Raw genomic sequence first — 12,271 nt, 5'->3', positions numbered from 1 at the left:
AATCAATCCAACTCAAACCAATTTCTCAATTTAGATTTTATCGAAAAAATGTGCAGATCCAATCTAAACAAATATATATGTTTTTAATCGGTTAGGACATGATATTCTCTTGAAATCAATGGATTTTAGTTTAAACCTTGATTAAACCTAACTCCAAGCTCGTATATGCATTTTTATTTATTTATTGAAAGAGAATACTTATGACTGAGTGAATGTTAGACTTAGTGCTAGCTGTGACATTGGTATAAATTGATCAATGATGTGCGGTGATGGCGTCATACTTTGTTCAGTTCACACTATGGCGTCTCTGACTACAATATTACAGAGCCCGCAATTTCTACCTTTATCTATATTATTTTACAGTATTTACAGATCACGCAATTTCTAATATATTTATACAGAATAATGTATTGAAAGGGACATTCGAATGCTTCTAACTCTCCAGCAAGTTTACAAATGTCCCAAGTAAAATCTATTATAATATAGTTTAAAATATAAATATAATTTGGTAGAAAACACAATAATTAATTGATTGTATAAAATACTTTATATATATATATATATATATATATATATATATATATATATATATATATATATATATATATATATATATATATATATATATATATATATAAATTAATGTGTGGTAACCACCACTATCTTTAGTAAGCATTATAAGAGAAGTGGAACCATCACATTATAATGATTGTCTTTATTTAGATTTATGGTAGTAGAGTTTTATCATTAAGATTGAGAGAACCAAAGAGTCCTTATCTTGATTATCAACCTATTTGTATTCTATATCAGTTTCCTTCAAGCCTATATAAAGGCTTAGTAATGCTAAGTTGAGAGAAAGAAGTGTGTGGTGAATTCAATAAAAGCAGAGTTTTTCAATGGTCATCCACCAGTAGAAGTATAGTGCAAAAAGTGACGAAAATTAATTTTTCTCCGCACAATCCTGTAACACTATAATTTATCACATACCACCTCTAGAATACCACCAACAGAGTGGTATCAGAGCTGCAGATCCTTGCAGTTGCAACAAAAACAACAAAAGTTATGGCTTCCACAAACAACCCTTCCATAACTTACAGCAATGTCAAAGTTCCTCTATTTGAAGGAGAGAACTATGATTTTTGGATTGTTAAAATGGAGACTCTATTCACATCTTTGGATGTTCTAGGGTATGTCTAAAATGAGTATGAAGAACCGGCACCAACAGAGGCTGAAAAATTAAAAGAAAAAGCTGAAGAATCAAGACAACGGTTTGAAGAGTTGAAGAAGAAGATCATAGATGCTGAAGTTCTCGAGATGATTCAAAGAGGAGTCTCTCTATCCATTTTCCAAGGATTATGAGAGCTAAAACATCGAAGGAAACCAAGAGTATCCTACAACAAGAGTTCGAAGGAGACTCAAAGGTGTGAACGGTGAAGCTTCAATCTCTTAAGAGAGATTATGAAAATGAAAGGATTAAGGAGAACGAGAGCCTGAACGAATACTTCAACAGGCTCTCCGAGTTGGCGAATCAGATGAAGTCGCATGGTGATACGATAGAAGATCGCAGAATTGTTGACAAATTTCTGATTAGTTTGACAACAAGATTTAACCCAATGGTGGGTGTGATAGAAGAAACCAAGGATCTATCAACCTTGACTGTTCAAAGGTTGATGGGGTCTTTGAGATCTTACGAGCAAAGGATGTTACAACATTCTGAAAAATCAATTGAGAGTGCCTTTCAATCTAAACTCAACATTCAGCCCAACAATGATGAAAATAAGCACCAAATACAAACTAGAGGTGAGTCTTCTAGAGGTGACAGATTTGGAAGAGGCGGAGGAAGAGGTTGAAACTCACGTGGAATATCTGGAAGAGTCGCAAATGGCGGAAGATGGAATGAAGCATCAAACAAATGGTGCAAAATTTGTAACATCAACACTCATGAGGAGAAGGACTATTGAAACAAAGGCAAACCGTAATGCCACAATTGCAAGAGATTCAGGCACCTTCAAAAGGATTGTCGTCTTGCAAATCAGCAACATGCTTTGTACGCAAAGGGAGAATCTGATGAAAGAAATTTGTTTTTTTCTTGTCAAAAAGCATCGCATGAAGAAGGTAAAAATGTTTGGTATTTAGACCACGGCTGTAGCAACCATATGACCGGACAAAAGGAAGCATTTATAAATATTGATTCTTCATTCGGCTCAAAGTTTAAATTGGGCAATGGAGAACATGTCGAAGTGAAAGGGAAAGGAAGCATTAGATTCACCACGAAGCAAGGAAGCAAAGTCATACATGACACGCTTTATGTGCCGGAATTAGACGAAAATTTTCTTAGCATTGGACAACTTCTAAAGCACAGCTATTCACTAAACTTTGAGAATAGAGAGTGTAGAATTTTTGACTCAGAAAGAAGAAGTGTTGTTGTTGTGAAGATGACTACCAACAGGAGCTTTCCACTATCTTTCAACTATGAGAAAAATGTAAGCATGAAGGCTAGAGAAGAAAATGACTCATGTTTATGGCACAGGAGACATGGGCATTTGAATTACGAAAGCCTTAAGTTACTCTATCAAAAGAAGATGGTGTATGGGCTGCCAAGAATCGAAGAAAAATTGGGTGTGTGCGAAGGTTGTGTGCTTGGAAAACACCACCGGCAACCATTTCCAAAGGAAGGTGAATGGAGAGCTAAACAAGTGTTGGAACTTGTACACGCAGATGTGTGTGGCCATATGAATACTTTGTCTCATGACAAAATATGTATTTTATCATGTTTATTGACGACTTTACCCGCATGACTTGGGTAAATTTCATGAGACAAAAATCTAAAGTGTTTGTAATCTTTAAGAAATTTAAAGCATTAGTTGAAAAACAAAGTGGCATATTTATAAAGATGCTGAGAAGTGAGAAGTGATCGAGGGAAGGAGTACACCTCAAATTAATTTCATAAATTTTGTGAAGATGAGGTTTGTTGCACACTCAAATTTGCCCTCAAATATTCAAGACAGTTTGTTTCAAGAAGCCTCCTAAGCAATGGACCTCCAATTAGGGTTTTGATTTCTCTCAAGGAAATGGAACTTCCAAGGCCTCAAGTGGACTTCACAGTCGATGCAAGGTAATGATCTAGGCTCTTCGGAGCTGTTGGGCAGATCGAGCTTGTTTTTTGCCAGCGCACTGATGGTGTTTAGCCCCTTCGACGCAGCCTTAAAGCATCTCCTTGCAGCCTCGATGTCCCCGTGGAGGGTGGCGAAGAGACCCTTGGAGGTGTAATATTTCATCTTCATGTGCACTATGGAAGGCACAAGTATCAGTTCGGCCAGCATCGGCCTGCCAAGGATGTGCTGGTAAAGTGAGGGGTAGTCTATCACCAGGAATTGAACTTTGATAGATCTAGACATTTCTGCGGCCCCGAATGTGACGAGCAGTTCTACGTACCTCACGGCTTTATAACTGTCATTGAAACCTTGTAGGTCACAACCTACGTATGGTGTCAGGTATGTTTCATCCAATTGCAGCATGGAGAATAGCTGTGAGTACATGATATCGACCGAGCTCCCTTGGTTAACTAAAATGCCTCAGAAATCAAAGTTCGTCATTTGTGCCAGTACGAGCAGGGGAATGCTTGAGTTAAGGGAACCGCCGGGGAGTTCCTCTCAGAAAAAAGCTATAGGAACGGAGGTGCCTCGGATCTTGTTAAGGGTGGAACTAGTGTTGGAGCTTGTACTAATGGGTTGCTCGAATTTTCTTTTGACCGAGCCCACGGTCATCTTGCTGCTCCCTCCCACCCGATATGACCAAGGCAGAGGTAAAGTTCTCCCGGGGACTATGTGTTGCTAGATATAAGGGGAGCGCGTCTTCGTCTGGGACGTAGAAGTCCTCTAGTCGTGTTACGCTCAAGGATACGGGCATACTGACATCATCTAAAGGGGGTTTCTCTTTCCCGAAATTTTTTCGTTTCTCAGGGTTCCTGCCGAGCATCATCCCTTTTCTTTGTGTATTTTTTGAGATGCTCGTCTCAGATCAGGATCTCGATGGCATTCTCGAGGTTGATGTAGTCTTCAGTGGTATGCACGTGGCTCTTGTGGAACTGATAGTATTTAGTCTTGTTTTTGTTTGGTTTTGCTAGCGTTTGTCGGGGAAAGCGAACCCCAGCCTCACAGAAAACTGCATTGGCGCACTCGGAAAATATTTTCTCGTAAGGCGGACAGCGACGTGTACTCATGAAAACGGCCAGTTTGTCCCTTGTATTCCCAAGATTCATGGGATCTTTCCTCTTTGTTCTTGTATCCTCCCCTATGAGATATCGAGGAGTCACCGGGCCTCGAGGATTTTGCATTCTTCTGGTGTCTCGAATATCGGGCAGTATTGGCTACTTCATTTTTCTCGTATTGAATGTATGTCTTGGCCTTGAGGAGGAGGGTGTCCAGGGTAAGAGGGGTCTCGATGCCAACTACCTTGGCAAAGTTGCCGCGGGGGCGCAGGCCTCGCTTGAGCAGATATTTCTTCATGTCATTTGTCGTGGAGACTAGGACGACTTCTTTGTTGAACCTCTTAATATATGTCCGGAGGGACTCGTCCTTTCCCTGGATTATCATCTCGAGTGAGGCATCTGATTTCGGATGTAGGTGAGAAGCTGTGAAATGTTTGAAGAACATCCTCCCTAACTATTTGCACGAGGCGATGGACCCATAAGGGAGGCTCTTGTACCAGGACATGGCCCCATTTCTTAGTGTTATGGGGAACAACCAGTATTTGATGGCGCCCTTGACGCCACGATAATTGAGGAGAGCGTCGATATTTTTGATGTGCTCGTCAGGGTCGCTTGTTTCGTCGTAGGTGCCTAGAGGTGGAGCTTCTCCAATCCTTTAGGTAGTCGTGTAGTCATTATTTCAAGAGACGACGGGCCCCGAGGCACGTCTTTGTTGCTGGAGCTAGGAGATCGGGCAGGAGATGTGTTGCATCTACCGTATCGAGGACCACGTTCTTGGCGAGGAGAAGGAGTTCTTAACCGGTCCTTCGAGTCGAGCGGGGGGGGGAGGAGAAGGAGTTCTTAACCGGTCCTTTGTCACCGGGGAGCGCGGGCTCCTGCGGGGAGGTATGCAATCATGTTTCTTGACACCTAGGGATTCTTGTTCCTCGTGAGTCGAGCGGTGCTCTCTATGTCGCAATGATGGACTCCGGGATTCTCTTCAGTGTCTCCGCAGAGGAGATCTAGAAAGGCGTGCTTTCTCTAGTGCTCTGATCCTCTTGTTCTGGTGCATGATTAAGGAGTTTGTCTTGTTGAATGCCTCGACCAAGACTGCTAGGATAATGTCGGCATTGGTCGGCATAGGAATCTGCTTGAATATTTCAGGTGCATCCTCCAGAACTTTCTTGATCTTGCCAGTGTCATCGAACTGAGTGCCAAGATCGTGTGCGCCGTTCAGAGAGGGGGATGCGGTGGCTCCGTCCCTTTTCGGAGGAACTGCGTCCTCCAAAAAGGGATTCATGCTGGCAAGGTTGGTTTGGTGCTCGGGAGAAATGACGGAGGGGTGAACATTGCGGTTGTCGTTGTGACTGGCCATGGTTGAAATCTTGAAAAACTGTTTGGATCTTTGGTTTCCAAGGAAAGAAAGATGGGGAGAACAGATGTTCCCACAAACGGCGCCAATGATCTTACCGGTTGACTAGAACCTGAAAGTGGGCCAGCGACTTCGCGTATAATGTTGGTAATTTAAAGGAAGGTGGTGTACCTATAAGGCACTCCAATGCAAAAGTCAATAGGTCATTGGTCCATATGAGAGGGTTTTTATAATGTCCCCAACACTTGACCATTGGTCCATATTTCGGTTGGATCAAGGATCCAGGCACAAAATATGTGACATACGGGAATCTAGGCGTAAAACTAGAAATTCTGGAAGGCTGCCCGAAACTAGCCGTTGAGGCGAGACAGAGATGCATTTCTAGGAAGCAACGGTGCCCAGCGAGCAAGTGTCCATCTGTCACTGACGGAGGAGCAAAAGGGATGTCTTGGTGTCGGCTTACGTGGAGGTCTGGCCAAGGGTAGCGTTGGTTCGCTGGTCCGTTGGCCAGGTGAGGATGTGTCCTCGGCGGAGGGACAGGAGGAAAGGAGCTTCCCTTTGCCCTCACTGGTTGTGCCAAGGCTAATTGGCCTTCTGGGTGCAAAAGTGGATTGGGTCATGCCTGGACATTGGGTCAGATCGGAACAATAGTGAATAATCAGATTAACAAAATTAAAATTAAACAAAAATTAAAAATAAAACAAGTAACTCACTATGCCTTGTTGAGAATGTAAACAGCCTCTGGCAACGACGTCAAAAACTAGATGATAAAATTACCCTGCAAGTGTACTAGCAATGTTATCAAAGTAATGAAAATAAAATTCGTCTCTACGGGGATTGCGAACTTTAAACAAGAAATATTATGTGATGTAAATTAAAACAGTAAACGGGGGGATTTTTAAGATTTGTTTAGTCGAAAATGCAAGAAAATGTTTTTAAAGCGATAGTGAGAAAAGAGGTCAAGTCGTCTTATCATAATCTCATAATTTTAGTTGATTAATGAAACACGCATTAACAAACATGCACTGACTACAGAGTTATACGACAGACTAACTCTATCATTATACCCAATCCCTTGACGTATAGCTCACTAATCTAAGCGTTAACTCCCCGATCCCTCAGGCCAATTGTCCCGTCAAATTAGGCAATAGAGTGCGTTAGTCCCTTATTTTCAATTCCTAATCATACTATCCCTAGTCAATTAGAGAATTCAACAATTAAATTAGTTCAAATAGATAGCCCTAGGGTCAGTAGTCAATATTTATCAATATCGATTCCAATGACGTAACAATCAAAACATAATGTGCACAATCAATAATTGAATAATAACAATAAGTTAGAACAATACATTAACATCATCCGATCATATGTCTCAATAAAGTAAAACAGGTTCATCATCAAGTTCGACCTAAACTAGGAGAATCTAACTACTCATGTTTAATTAAAATTGCAGCAAAACGTCACTTTGAGGACTTGGTCGAACTCCTATTTTTCTCTACCTTTTCCTTATAAAGCGGATGTTAAACGTGTCGAAAAACTGCAATGCGTGCGCGCTGCCTCTCAACGCGAGCGCTTTGTGCCATCAATGCTTCAACGCGGGCGTGATACTTTTCAGCGCGGGCGCATTAGAAGATAGCGTGGGGACGTTGTTGGCGCGTATTTTCCAGAAACTTCAGCGTGTTTTTTGTTTCTTTTTTCACCAATTTTTTCACTATGTCCTTTTCTCCACCCAAAAGCAATTATTTAAGCTTTTTTCACTTAAATGCTTCTAACTTGTTTGATTCTTCTCAGAATCCGACGATTTTTCATGCTAAATGATGTGCACTAATAGCCCGTCATCAGCCTCCAAGGAATTTATGAAAAGAGAAGAAGATAAAAAAGTTCATCTTTTTCTTAGCTGCCTTGACAATGAGCAATTCACTGATGTCAAAGCCACAATTCTACTATAGTGGATCATCTACAAACTAGATGCAGGAGCAGCATTCGATTCTAGTGGCAGAAAACAAAAGTGGCGAGGCGGATCCAATCCAAATTGTGATCATTGTGACATAATTGGTCACATAAAATCAAAAAGTTTAGAGATAGTTGGATACCCATTCAACTCGGACATGCGAAGACTGCAACGTGAAAAGAAAAGCAAGCTGCACATTGTGCGGCTCGCTTGGCAGCTGCTAATGGAATTCAAAAATGGCAGGATTGGATGAAGCAACAACAGGTCGCGCATTACATGGAATGCACATAAAAAATGGTGCAGTAACATGTGAAGGCATGACTGGTAATTCTGCCACACTACAATACTATAGCACTGATATGTCAAAAAACATTAACAAATTATTATAATTCCTCTACACTATTTGACAATTGGTAAAAAAAAGAAATTTTACATCTCCAAATAAAAATTATCCATTCAAACATACACAACTTTCTGACCACTAAATTTAAATTTTTAGAAAAAAAAAACAGAATTGCATTACATTTTTATACAAAATAATAAAATTTACTCGACGTATGCAACTAAAATATCCTGTATTTCGTTTCAATTCTATGTCCTTGAGCTTTATTTGATGAGCAATTGCATATTTGCAGCAAATTGAGAATAAACACAAACAAAAATCTACCAAACCAATCTTATTTACATGATAGCTTATAGTTTAAACAATTTGATTTGATTATCTTTTGTTAAAAAAATAAGTTATAATATTTTAAGTTGTTTGTCCAATTAGTATGTCATGGTTTATGCTTATTACTAGGGAAGTCATTTCTCGACGGCAGAATTTTCTTCTCTATAATTTGATCTATTAGTATTATCTAATTACATTAATTAGAATATTGATCTCATGTGTTTTATCTTTCATCCTAATCATTTTCTAACAGAATTTCCATATAGCAGTTTTACTCCATCTATTTTCAGTCATGCATATATAATATCATCTTCAACTGTTGTTTCAACTATGATAGAATTTCCATGTTTCGACTACGTGTGCGGTTAAGCCAGTATACTAAGTAGTCACAAATATTTAGAAAACCTTCATGATGTTATATAAGCATGAGCAATGCTTTTTCCGCAGAGAATTACGAAGTGCGCGCTAACTTACGAGGTCAATTGTAAGAGACAAAACATGGAGCAAATAATTCTACAGTATCTATTTTATCTATGTAACGTTCTTTCTGACTTCAATTTTCTCTATGATATTGGTGTTGTAAACAGGGTTTGGATATCAGTTTTAGTACTAACATTTCCGTTTAAAACTTTCATTTTGTCTTAATCTTAATTCTATATATTGCATAATAAACCAGTCTCTAAATAACTTTAACATTATACTAAATTATATCATGGATATCTTTATTCATTCAAAGTATTAAGTTAATTAAACTATGAAGCAATTGGTTAATGCATTGTTAAAGTCTATAGAAATTGTAAATTAAATGGACAAAATGATGCAAGAACAAGACCTTTTAAACCAATTGTTGCAGAATTGTTATAGATCAAACTTGAAGATGCCCTCCAAGTAGCTCATGAGATTAATTGAATTCATTCTCTAAACAACAACTGCTTAAGGCCTGATCCTGAGAACCGGGACTTATAGTCTTTAGTACCTATAGAACCACATCTCATATTCTTCCTAAATTCTTCTAGATCTTTGGACCTATAAAATCAACAAACCATGAGAATCTCAGAAAATCAAACACAAACCATAAAATGTATAGGAAAAGGAAATGCAGAGCTTCAAAGAAAAAAAACAGTAGTAGTAAATGAAATATTTAGAAGATTCACAGTTCGTGTTTCTTTACTTCATTCGAGCTCCTAGATCTTTTTCTTGAATTCTCTCTGCTTCTTGTGTTATCGTCTTGTGGTTCAGAACTAGTATTTCTTGTTCCTGTCGGGCCTGCAAATTGTTGTCAGCTAGAACTTGTTCATCAGGGTTTTCATTTAAATGGATTAGAACACGAAAAGGGTAGTGATATAACTATTTGAGGATAAAGTTAGAGGTTTCCCATAATTAAAGCTCCTGCAAAAATAAATGAGCTTTGACTTTCGGTCATGACCTTTACAAGAAATTGCGGATTGGTTTCTACAAATGAAAAAGACAACCAAATAGTATTTAACTTAAAGGACATGAATCTGTTGCCTGCATACTTGAAGGACAATCTCACAACAAGTGTTATCAAAAAGAGTTACTAATCATCTTAAAATTTTTTATCTTGTCAGAAAGAAAGCAAGCATAGTTATTCAGATAGCAAATCACTTAATATGTATTTTTTGCCTGCATACTTAAATTACAATGCCAATATGAGTTTCTTGCTAATCATATAAAACTTATGATCTTTCAGGAAAGAAAACAAGCATAGTTATTCAATAAATGTTAGTTGTAACTTAAAACAAGCTCTAGGGTACACAATATTTCAACAATACTAGAGCAAATGGAAACAAACATGAAAAACAACATTATTATATGCAAAAGGCAAATCTGGAAACTAATCATAAAGGGAACAAACAACATGAAAAGTCCTTGCTAATTTCAAAGTTGAGAGCACACACAAGTTGAAAAGTCAGATCTAAATGCAGCAAAATCTTACTTTGGGTGCACGGAGACCACCAAAAAGAATCATTCCAACGAATACGAGAATAACAGGTTGCATAATATTGCTTGATGTTTGCTGAAATCTGCAAATAATACATGTATCAAATACCATTTTATAAAACCCTTGTAGTGAAATCTAAATTCTTCAAGCTAATCAAGAACAGTGACAAACCAGTTATGAAACCCCTAAATTGTGAGAAAAGAAAAACATGAATTGCAAAAAATACATGAAAAATGATCAGATAAGTGAATGAGAAGCTGATAAAGCAAAAAATGATTGACAATACAACCTAGTCTCCTAAATTATGGAAATTCCAAAATGACTGATAGAATTGAAAATATTGTACACTGTCAGGCCTTTTAGATCGATCAATCTAGTCAGTGATATCTAATATGGTAGAGGATTTTCAGATCCATGGATATATAGAAATTATGTTAGGTGGTGGACCAAATTGCCTAATCTGTTACCATTTTGTGAAATCCGTATGGATCATTTTGACAAAATGCTAAGTAATAACAACAATTTAATTAAGGTAAGTGGCATTGAAATTGCAAAGATAAGGGGAATATATGGACCAATTCATCATTTACATTGCCCAAAGGATTGATTAAAAGTATTCGTAGTCATTACTAGACATAAGTAGAGTAGACAGCATTAAAAAGAAGGCAATTATAAATTGATATTCCATATATAAACTAACACACATCATTATGCTCATCCATAAGGAGGAAAGAAAACAGAACTGCATTACATATGTTTAAATGAAATATCTACCAAACCAAACCACATAGCATCTAGTTTTTTAATGTTTACAGCAGATTACAACTCTTAAGGCTGAGAAAGAGATGGTTCCGGATTCGGAGGTAGAATAGCTTTTGAATGTATAGCAAGGAAGAGCTTAGTGATACTAGTATTGAGGAAGTTGAAGAAACAGATGAAAGTAACTATTAAAAGGAATAGGTTGATGATATACCAATTCCAGAACTGAGGGATGAGAATCCATAATAGTATCTCACATCCAACAACACCAGACATGTGGAATATTACCATAGTAGTTGGTAAGTTCATGTCAGCTGTGGATGCAAAGATAAGGGGAATATATTTTTGGATGAACGCATAATTTTGAAAGCCCTTGTAATCCGTGCCGTTGCATTTTCGATACTATTTTTGGATGAACGCATAATTTTGTCTATTGTTTCCAAGTTCGTCGGGTGTGTGTCAAAGTCCTCACCTTTCGGTGTTTTTCATCTACCGATGAATTTTTGCTAGGCGTGATTCGTGATTGAGACTGTTTTGTTTTAGAATGTTTTGTATGATTTTTGTACTTAGGATTCGTTTCTTTTTCATGTTGTCGTTGTAGGATTGTGGTAAGTATTTACTTTGTTGGTATGTTTTTGTTTGAACCGTACAATTGTTTCGTTTTTCCTAATCTTGTTGATTCTTTGATTTTAACTTTTGAGATTTGAGTGTTTGGCCTTGTTTGAGAACAAACAAATTCAAGTTGGGGAGAGTTGTTAAGTGTCAAAATGTAGCTATTTTGTGTTTGTAAATAGTGGCACTTATCGATACTTTTTGTTAATACCGTTCGAATAATACCTCGTTTTGTGTATAAATACGTATACTTTGTGAATAGATGTATCTTCATATACTTTTATACTTTTTGATAGTTTTCTATTCATTTTTGTAGGTATTGAGGCGTATTTGGAGCATGAGCAATAACGTGGCGAAGACACGGCTTCAAACACACGATTTTGAGCGGCGAAATCAATTCATTCGGCGAATAAAGCTCAAAACCAAATAATAATAAATCACCAATTTGGTTGATATGTTGTCATTGTTAGATAGAGCATGGAATAAGCTTTCCAACGCTTCGAACCGGGCGCAAATCGGAGTTACGGTTCTCAAGATATGACCAAAACAAGATTTGCTGTTCTATTGAGCGGGCTAAGCGGGCTTGACCGCGCTAAGCGCGGTCTGGGAGCATTTTTGAGCAAGTTTGGCAGAGAGTTGGGCGCTTAGCGCGGGTTTTTGGCGCTAAGCGCGGTCTGGAGGCTTAAGAACAATAAAAAACAGCCCGCTTAGCGCGGTGGGCGCGCTTAGCGCGGTGGGCGCGCTTAGCGCGGTCT

The 12,271-nt window shown here is 38.3% G+C and overlaps 1 long non-coding RNA gene across 2 annotated transcripts; it reads right to left on the bottom strand.

Moving 5' to 3' along the window:
- Window positions 1-821: 821 nt before the first annotated feature.
- Window positions 822-10,611, bottom strand: LOC131633682 (uncharacterized). 2 transcript variants are annotated; one of them, XR_009293386.1, is made up of 4 exons: window positions 10,317-10,611; window positions 10,140-10,227; window positions 9,354-9,448; window positions 822-9,208 (listed from the first exon to the last, which is right to left on the bottom strand). It is a non-coding gene; the product is annotated as an uncharacterized LOC131633682 (long non-coding RNA). The 2 variants fall into 2 exon arrangements; XR_009293385.1 differs by having other exon boundaries at window positions 10,140-10,597.
- Between the last annotated feature and the right edge of the window lie 1,660 nt (window positions 10,612-12,271).

The sequence above is a fragment of the Vicia villosa genome, unplaced genomic scaffold, assembly GCF_029867415.1.
Source record: "Vicia villosa cultivar HV-30 ecotype Madison, WI unplaced genomic scaffold, Vvil1.0 ctg.001162F_1_1_3, whole genome shotgun sequence".
Classification (NCBI taxonomy): domain Eukaryota; kingdom Viridiplantae; phylum Streptophyta; class Magnoliopsida; order Fabales; family Fabaceae; genus Vicia; species Vicia villosa.
Note: the sequence above shows the minus strand (reverse complement) of the source record. Positions and strands in the feature narration are given on the sequence as shown.